The sequence below is a fragment of the Hydra vulgaris genome, chromosome 09 (assembly GCF_038396675.1).
Source record: "Hydra vulgaris chromosome 09, alternate assembly HydraT2T_AEP".
Classification (NCBI taxonomy): Eukaryota; Metazoa; Cnidaria; class Hydrozoa; order Anthoathecata; family Hydridae; genus Hydra; species Hydra vulgaris.
Genome location: NC_088928.1, coordinates 51,016,933 through 51,027,506, shown reverse-complemented (window position 1 = coordinate 51,027,506; position 10,574 = coordinate 51,016,933).

Below are 10,574 nucleotides of genomic sequence, written 5' to 3'. Positions count from 1 at the left end.
AAGAGGAAAAAAGAAAAAAGGAAAAGACAAAAATTATAAATTAAACGAAAAATAAAATCATCTAAAAAGAAGAATAAATAAATGTTTTAAAACATTTATTTATTCTTCTTTAACTTTTTTAACTTCTATTTTCAATACTTCTTTACTTATTTTCTTTCAGATATTTCTTTTTCTTTCCTTCTTTTTACGGATAAAGATAACTAAATAAGAGGAAAAAAGAAAAAAGGAAAAGACAAAAATTATAAATTAAACGAAAAATAAAATCATCTAAAAAGAAGAATAAATAAATGTTTTAAAACATTTATTAAAAAGAAGAATAAATAAATGTTTTAAAACATTTATTTATTCTTCTTTTTAGATGATTTTATTTTTCGTTTAATTTATAATTTTTGTCTTTTCCTTTTTTCTTTTTTCCTCTTATTTAGTTATCTTTATCCGTAAAAAGAAGGAAAGAAAAAGAAATATCTGAAAGAAAATAAGTAAAGAAGTATTGAAAATAGAAGTTAAAAAAGTTAAAGAGTGAAATAAATAAAAAGAATGGAAAAGAAAGAACAAAAAACTATTTAAACATCGAAAAAAGAATGGCAAATCAAGATTTATTATTTTTTCAAATATTTCTTTAGTTTTATTTCATATATTTCTTTAGTTTTCTTTCATATATTTGTAGGATTTTTTATTTACGATTTATTTTTTAGTTATGCTGTTATGCAGTCTTATAGTAATGACTTTTCTTTAGTTTTTTCGCGTATAAAGTTTTACTTATTATTTTTTGTTAATAATGATTGATTGATTAATGTTTTAGAATGACTTTTATAAATGATCAATATATAAAACTGGTCTTAGTTTTTCAACAATGATAGGCCTCATTCTAAGGCCTTTCATTGTTGTATGCATACTTTTTATTTTTTAATCTATTTTTTGTTTTATCTTTTTTTGTTTGGTGATTTATGTTTTGTATATCTTCGTTCATATTAGTATTTATATAACAATTTATTTTTTATTGTTATTGTTAGTACTGTTTAGGTGCATTGTCTGTCTTATTTATATTTTAAATATTCCTCTATTAATCTTTATTTTTGTCTTGACAATTGTCAAAATATGCTTTGTTTGAAAAATAATTCTCCATTATTCTAATGTACTTCATTTCTTCCCTCAGGCGTTCACTGCTCGTGTGTGACCATTCGGCGAATATTATATATGTCAGAATTATATATATGCCAAAATTTATAAATAATGATCAATATATACTTTTTCAAAACTTTTTAAATGTCGTTTTTTCCTGTGTGCTCTTCATTTTGTTTTCATTCGTAAAAACCAAGACCAACTGAGAGTTGAATCAGAAACACATACTCTCGAACCATTTTCACTGACTCCACTTGACATTGTGTTAAACACAATGCCAACTCGAAATTTAATTTCAGAATACTCCTTGAATCTCTTTGAATTTACTAGATGAAATATATGGAAAATGGCCCTTCCATCTAACAGTGTTACCTTCGAGTGAAATAGCGTAATATCTTTGTGGATAAATGTTTGAGAATTTAAAAAATAGATTTCCGAAAACTTTTTTAACTTCAATAAACTCTAATACATTTTCGTTATGATTCTTTTCAAAGACTGGTGTCACTTGGGCTATCTAAAAAGTCAGTTGAGCTGCCATCTCTTTTTATGATTTTGATGTTTTTTTAATGGGCTGAATCTATAGCCATAAATGAAAAAAGGCGTCTTGTCTTTTGAAATGTGAAAAAACGTTTGCAGAACTCGGTGTAAACCTCATAGTGTCTATGAACAAACATCTTCATGTCAGCAAGAAAAATTGAAAACCAACGTGTATGATCTAAAGCAAACATCCATGAAATGATTTGTCGCAAGACACTGCAAATATAATAAAATTTTCCATTCTAAAACTATAACTAAGCAACAAGACTATTGCATGTAACTTCGTTGTCGTAAATCAATAGTTAAATTGGATTTATGCAGTTATTTTTTGATGTATTCACAAGCCAAAAAAGATGTAGGTATTTCTTTTAATAAGGAGTATAAACCAGCTAATGAAAATTTTGACCAGTCAACATAGATTCAGCTTGCCTAGAACCAACCACTATCTTCTAATCAATCTCCAATTAAATATAAGTAAGCCATTTCTATTGTCAATCATCATTAAATGTTTATCTCACAGTTCCGGTTAGCGGAACTCGTTTATCTAACGCATGCACTGGTTTGTCAGCAGTTATTATGGGGACTTGACTTAAGTTCATATTTGCTAAAACATTTTTAACTATATTAAAAGTTTATTTTATCATAGATTTTGAGTTGACTGATTCATTGATAATTGGCAACAATACAGAAGTATTTTTTATACATTGATGATTGGCAACAAAACAGTTTTTGTTTTCTGTTTATCTTGGATTCTGTTTATCTTAGAACTAAAATTCACAAAAAATAAAATTTAATTACAAATATATAAATAATAAACAGACAAGTCTATAAGAAGATTTGGATGACAAAATACCAACCTAACCTTTTCATAGAGCCCCTGCAGATCATAACAATATTAGTAAAATATGGTGAATAAATCAAGTAGAAAAATTAGCTAAAAAATAGTAAAAAAAAAGGTATTATATTTAAAGATACAAATAGAGAAAAAAGAAGATATATTATTTAAAAGTACAGATATTCGCAATTAGTCAAAAAAGAAGATATAATATTTAAAAATACATATAGTGAATAAAAAATATATAGTATTTAAAAATAAAAATAGTCGCCGATAGTCAAAAAAAGAAAAGAAATTATTTAAAAATACCAATCAGAAAAAATAAAGCGCCGGATTCTAAATCAGATTACATATTTTAATCAGTATTAGTAGGTATGCTTGTAAAAATTTTAAATTCTTTAAACAGTATATTACTATATATCATTGGAAAGTGGATAAACTTAATATTACAAAAGTGAAAATCTAATATAAATTGGATTAATCCACAAAATTTTATGTAAATTTAAGTAACGAAAGTTGAAAGTTAAAAAAATTAAAAACAAAAAAAAATAAAAAAACGAAAATTGTTTACTTTGTTACCTTCATCCATCGGATTACAGAGAGATTTCAAACTCTGAAACAGCAATGCAGGTTATTTTCCTTCATCTGGACTACACCTGAAATCAATTCGGATTTAACAAACAGTCAAGAATCTAAAGTTAAAGATCTCGCACTTCTGTATCCAAATAATCTTAGTGAGGACAAGTTTATTGATGAGTTCCGCAACTTTCCGTCTGTTCGACGCCATCTACTGACTAATAATCAACCCTTAGATCTTCTGAATAGCATTTATGCAAAAGTATTTGAAAGAAGATTCCCCAGATATGCATCCGTCTTCGTATCTTTCTTACTTTGCGCCAATAATGATTAAGAAATTTATCCTAATTAAGAATTGTATGAAAACATTGGTCTTCAAAAGCTAGAGTCGTAAGTAATTATAATCTGTAAGTCTTATCTCTTATTTAACAACGAGTGTTTTGATTATCACTAAATCTTAATTCTATAAATTTTATTAAACGTACTGCAAAAATATATGCATATTAACTTGGCTATTAATCATTGTAGATTATTTGAAAAATATATTTTTTAACTAGAACAAATAACCAGTTGATTTTGCCTTTACCGTCATTAGAACAAAACATGGCCATTTTATCAGAACCAGACTTTAAAAAACCCTTTGTTCTGATTCTGTTTTTAATTGCATGCTGTTTAGAAAACTTTATAGTAGTAGCCCCGGTATATGGATATTTGTCAATGCTAATGTCAATGGTTAATGAAGCTTTTTTCTGGTAAAAATCTGACATTCAAAGGACGTATTTTTAACTATCGATTATCTTGGACTAGACGAACAACTGAAAACACATTTGGAATTATGGTCTAATAACCCTAGAAAATGTTGAAAACATTATAAAAGCTGCAAATTGTTTACATAATTATCTAAGCATCAATGACGGCATTAACTATGTACTATCTGGATTTGTTGATTTAGAAATAAGTTCTCGTACAGTTATTCCTGGAGACTGGAGGAAAATAACACTAAGGTAATGCTTTACACGATACACAACAGACGCTAACACTGTAAGATTAACGCTAACATAGTATTTTAATCATCCAAGTGGATCATTATTATGGCAACATAACTATGTAACTAGCTGTGGGCACGATCTAGCAGGAAATATAATTTTTTTGGATCAATGAAAAAAAAAATCTTTTGTTTGTATCATTAATATATTGAAATAATGGTTTAAATTATGTATAACAAAATGTTAAACATCTGTTAACAAAAACAAACAAATTATATATCAGTCAACAATATGGAAATTCCAGAGCAGCTAAATATTGTTGAATGTTTATTTTAGCAACTGCTTGGGTTTTAAGAGGTAGTCTTTTGATTGTAGCACAAATAAATATACAAAAATGTGTAGTATTGTCGCTTTCTTTATGTGCACTAACTCCTAATGTTGCAATAATATTGTTCATAGTACTAAGTATTGCATCTTGCATTTTTGTATTTTCATCATATTTTTATCTTATATTTATGGGAGATTTTATTTCATTTTACCATTTTTGTTAATTACTGAATGTAACTGATTTATGTGTATTAGAAGAAAAATTCAACACAAAAAATTGCACTCTTCACTGATAACAATCGCCCTGAGCCAAAGGGTGTACTTTTTTTTTTTCATTAAAAAGCGTCCTTAAGCCGATCTTATATTTTTGTACTTTGATTAACATTTTTGGTCAGTTAAACCAAACAGAACACCAATGGCTGTCCAAGCATAATTTTTTATTAATATTGTTTTTAAATTCAGTATCGAATTTGTCGTACAGCACAGGATACTTTTGCTCTTCCAGCATAAAGCTTTGCTAAATTCTTTGATAAATCTTTCTTGTTCAAGTTCCATTTTATGTTGATATGTAAAAATCTACTTTTTTTTAATATTTGGTTTTCGAAATAGTCAACCAATTATACTTTAGGGTCGCGTGATAATTGTCGTAGATAACTTTTTCTATCTCTGCGACACCTATGGCACGACCATAAAACAGGTACGACCAAAAAACAGGCACGACCATAAAAAGCGAGATAAAACTTGTCGCACGAAATATGTTTCCATATGGTCGCGCGACAGTCGCACGACTGTGACACGACCATTTTAGATATATGGAAACTGACCTTAACTAAACCTTTTAAATAATTGACTATCAATTATTGTTTAATTTGGTTCATAAATAGCGGCACAATGTGGTAAGGCCTAACTATTGCCTAATAAGCCATTCAATTTTGTCACAGTTTTTGAAACGCATTTTTACGGCAAAATACGAATATAATAATATACGCATATGTAAAATGCCTATATTTTATAATAGTTATTAAAGTTTATATTAAATTTTGAAAACAGAAAATTTCTTAATTTAATAGTTTTTCTATAAAATAAGTTGAGTGTAGGTATTATTTATAATAATATGAAAATTGGAATTCTCAAAATAGTTTTGAATTAAAAAAAATGTTATGTTTTGTTTATTTTCCTTTATTTTATTTTAGAACTTGCTACCTCTACATTTTTAAATAAACTTTTAATAACATATTATTAGCTAGAACAGGGTTACCACAGCTCAAAATTTGCTCTGCCCATTATGCAGATGTAGGGTTTTCAAATAATCCGGAAATTTTATTTCACAGCTGTATAAATAATTTATAATAATTAACTGAGTAAAAATTATATTTTAGAGTTCTTTATATCAAATTTGTTAAAATGTGTGAAGATGAAGATATAATACTTAAAAGTTCTCCTCTTGATAGATATTTGAAGAATATTACTGATACACCTTACTCTAATTATGAAAGTATTTTAAACAAATCAAAGTCTTCAGATAAAGTGTGCCTTCCTGGTGATAGTAATTTAAAATGCAAATCTGTTGTACCACTATTTTTAGCAAATTCTTGCTTACAGATTATAAACTCAGGACTTCTACTAGATAATGATGAAAAACTGATTTTGGAATTTAAAGAAAATTTAGCATCTAACTACAAGTTTTCTACTCCCAAAAAGCAGTTATTTGAGAGCGAATTTGTATATATATTGCCTTATTTAGTTTGTGTTTTGAGTATATTCATACCTTTTTTTGTGCAAAAAACACTCCTGTATATCTCTTTTATACCCATTTTAGGTATTTTAGCTTTTTTTTTGCATAAAATTTCATATGAAAGGAAAGTAAAACAGTTCACTAATTCAATTGTAGAATTTTGCTATGTGTTACATGAGTTTAATTGTCTTTTGGATAAATGTATTGTTCATGTAAAGGAAGTTGAGCTTATTAATCATGGAATTCCTAATTTAAATTCTTTTAAATTAGCTGGACTTGATTTCAAAAAATTTAGTGGACAAACATGCAGTCTGCTTCGAAGTTTGCTTGTTAATTCAATTTGTAGTAGTTTTCATAAATGTAGAAATTTGCAAAAAATAATTTTAAAAGGAAACAGAATTAATTATAGATTTGATGTTAAGGATGAGTATATAGCTTCAATTTCATTAGATTTTTTTTCTGAAATACTTAATTTAAATGGAAATAATGCTGATTTGAAAGATATCAAACAACTTATTGCTTTATATCGTCTTCAATTAAGTGAATTAGTTTATAAAATGGTGTATGAGATTTATTTTTCAGAGTTTAACAAAAGTTGTCAAATTATTGATTTAACTAATGACATTACAATTTCAGTAAAAAAATGCGCTCAAGAAATTCAGCACTGTCTAAATCTGTCCATTAAAAATATATTTGAAAAGAGGGAAATGATTCCATTAAGAACCAATCAAAAAGAAGGTAGTACTAATCAATTACTTCATTCATCAGAAATATATTTGTTATGTGCTCTAAACTGCATTGAAAAAATCAGGGATATATTCCCAATAACAGCAGATTTTGAAACTGATAGTAAACTAGAGTTATTGTTATGTGTTTGTATGCAGTTCAATGTAGCTTTAGAAAATGCTAAAGTGCTTATTGAAAATATTGAAAACAGTGTTAAACCCAAAAAAGTTATAAATCAAACAGTATCTGAAAAATGGTCAAAAGAACAAGGAAATGACCATGTAGTTATGTTTCAAGAACATGAAAAACAAGGTGACATGCTCTATGAAGGAGAAAGTGAAATATTTACTTCTAAAATTGTTGATTTTGAAAATGCAGTGAACTCTGAAAAATCAAAAAAACTAGAAAGTAGAAATTTAATAAGAGAGTTAAAATGTATTCTGGCTGTTAAAGAAAAACCAGAGGGTCTTATTTCATTTCCGCTTTCTAAGCCTACAGACATAAATGATTTTGAAGAAGACTCCAGTAAAAAGTCTGATTTTAATTATAAGCGCAATAGATTGTACACATTTGATCAAAATGATTATATTAAACCAGAATTCCAGTTACCATTACCAGTTAAGAATCTTGCTGAAGAAATTTATGGGAATAATTTTGATAATGACCAAGAAAATGATCAAATGCATTAAAACAGTTTAACTTTTGTAATTCTTTTTTATGTAGTTTTTTTTTGTTAATTTTGAAATTTTATTTCTTTAAGATATTTTGTTACAAAAGATTATTAAATTTTTTTTTAAATACCAAACAATTAAAAATATTAGATAATTTGTTTATCATATATTGGATCTTAGATTTCTATCTTTTAATCTTTCATGATTTTCTTATCCTTTTTTCAAACCTGATAGCAACTGTGAAAAGTTTTATGAAAGATAAATTTGAAGTTGTTAACATAAAATGTAAGTTATTTTTGTTGTTTTTGAAGAGTAAAGAAATAGTATTTCCGATAAAGTACAGTAGGATTGATTTGAACAGTAGGATTGATTTAAGAATAGATATTAAATTGATTTTATTGGTTGCTTTGGGAATATCATAGTATCATCATCAGTGGTGGATGCAAGATTTTTTGATACTTTAGTAATAACACTTACAGGCATTGTAAAAATTTGAATATGCTTATGGAGAGGGTGAAAAATTCAGTCTTTTTTAAAAAATAAAAGATTATTTGATAAAATTTAAAACCTGTTGATGAATTTAAACTAAGTATAAGATATTAACTTGAAATATTTTACTTATTACCCTCACATTTGGGGTTGGGACTGCAAAACTTTTTGGTTTTTTATTTTCCCAGGCTTTAACCATCACAATTTTCTGCAAAATATTCTTATTTGACATAAGCATGAATATACTCAAATTTGGAGTTTTCACAATGCCTAAAAGTGTCATCACTGATCTGAAATATAAAAAAATTCTGTGTCTGCCCCTGCATTTTTACAGAATCATTATCTATGCTTGGGTGACATCTCGGCTTTTAGAACATAGAAAGAGTTTATCGTAAATAAAATAAGAAAAAAGTGGATTCACGAGATATATTAAGTATTAGAGAGGTTTTGAGGAAGTAATGATGTGATAAGTTTTATTTATAAATATCTTATTTAAATACTAAATTAATGTTTTAAAGTTATTCAAATATTGAAAATGTTTATTATAAAAGTTGTTTTGTTATTTAAATATAGTTTACTTATTTATCAAAGGGTTTGAACCAGAAAGCGTTTGGTTTAAATCAAATAATCTGAACCGTTATAAAAACGTTTGATTTAAATTAAATGGTCTAGATTTGGTTTGAACCATAGTAAAAATGTTTGGTTTAAATTAAATAGTTTGAACCATTGTAAAAACATTTGGTTTAAATTTGATTTGAACCATTAAAAAAATGTTAGTTGTTAAACTAAATGGCTTGGACCAAAAAAAAAATACTTTTTTTAAACATATAGTTTAGAGTTCTAGTTCTGGAACTTTATGGTTAAAGTTATTTTTTGAAATGTTTACTAGTAAACAGTTTTCTTAATTGTTTTATAAAATATAATTGTATATGGTTATAGCTGTTCTATTATTTATTAAAAATAATTAAAAAATTTTATTTTATGGTTTTAGGTATGTATTTTTATAGGGTTTTTGTATTTTGTATCTAATAACTGTAAAATATTTTGTATCAAATAACTGTAGAATATTTTGTCGATTTAATCATCTTTGTTTACAGCGTTATAAAAATTATGGATCGCAAAAAAGCAGTAGCTGCACGTGACACACTTGATACTCTTATGGAGATATCAAATCTTCTTAATACTGGTTTAGATATGGAGACTTTAGCAACTTGTGTGAAACTTTGTGAGGCTGGAGTGCATCCAGAAGCACTAGCTGCTGTTTTAAAAGAACTCCGAAGAGAATCTGCTGCTCTGCAGAATACTAATTAATAAAATTTATTGATTTGTTTGCTTAATTATTTATTATTTACCTTATTATAAAGTTTTGAACTATTTTTCGAGTTTCTCTATTGAAAATTGATATTCAACCTGTGGCTGGCCTTTTTTTTTAAATTATGGTCCATTAATCAAAAAAAATTTAATTTTATTGAGAGCATGCGCAATTTATTGACTTTTACTTGTGTACAAAGTGTTAACAATATATAAAAAACCCGAAGATAAAGTCGCTAAATTGACTAGAAAAATCCTCCCAAAAATGGTTTCATAAACGTAACATGTTGCTTCTTTACTAATTGCCAATTAGTAATTGGCAATCAAATTCTTAAAACTTTATAGTTTTACATTTTTTTAAATCACAAGAAGCAAATAAGGAAATGAATTTAGAAATTGTCAAATCCATAATAGTATTTCAATAAAAATTTTTATATTAATTTTTCAAATTTGTTTTATCTTTTGTAATAGAAAAGTACACAAGTCTTGTATACAGTTTTCTAAAGCCTTGAGTAAAAATGTAATTGAAGGTTTAAAGAACTAAATAAATAATATTTAGTTCTTTAAACCTTCCGAATTCATTTGTATTAATTTGCATTAAATTGCTCGTTAGAAAGCATTTCAAAAAAAAAAAAATTTGTTTTAACCCCGTTATCAACCTAACTTCAAGTCTCTTCTACATAATATAAACTTTAAAGCAGGGCTGCGGAGTCGCGACATTTTTAGCGGAGTCGCTAAACAAAATCGCGACTCCGACTCCAATAGTAAAACTTCTCGGTATTGCATGAGCATGTACAAAATATTCAATTAACCTTATGTTCATATTAAACGTTCAAAGAACTTTTATGTTCATATTAAACGTTCAAAGAACTTTTATGTTCATATTAAAAGTTCAAAGAACTTTTATGTTCATATTAAACCTTCAAAGAACTTTTATGTTCATATTAAACCTTCAAAGAACTTTTATGTTCATATTAAACCTTCAAAGAACTTTTGCATGAATTTAACCTTATGTTCATATTAAACCTTCAAAGAACTTTTGCATAAACTTGGCAAAAAAAAAAAATTTAAATACCGCGTAATATTTTTTAAAGAATTGAAAGAATTTTTAAAAAATTTTGCTATGGAGTCGGAGTCATGCTCTGAAAATTTTAACAATCGGAGTCGGTACTTTTTTTTTACGACTCCACGCGCCTGCTTTAAAGAAGTCTTAGAGAGAATGTGTTTAATTAATCTAAAATCGTTTCAAACTACGAAAC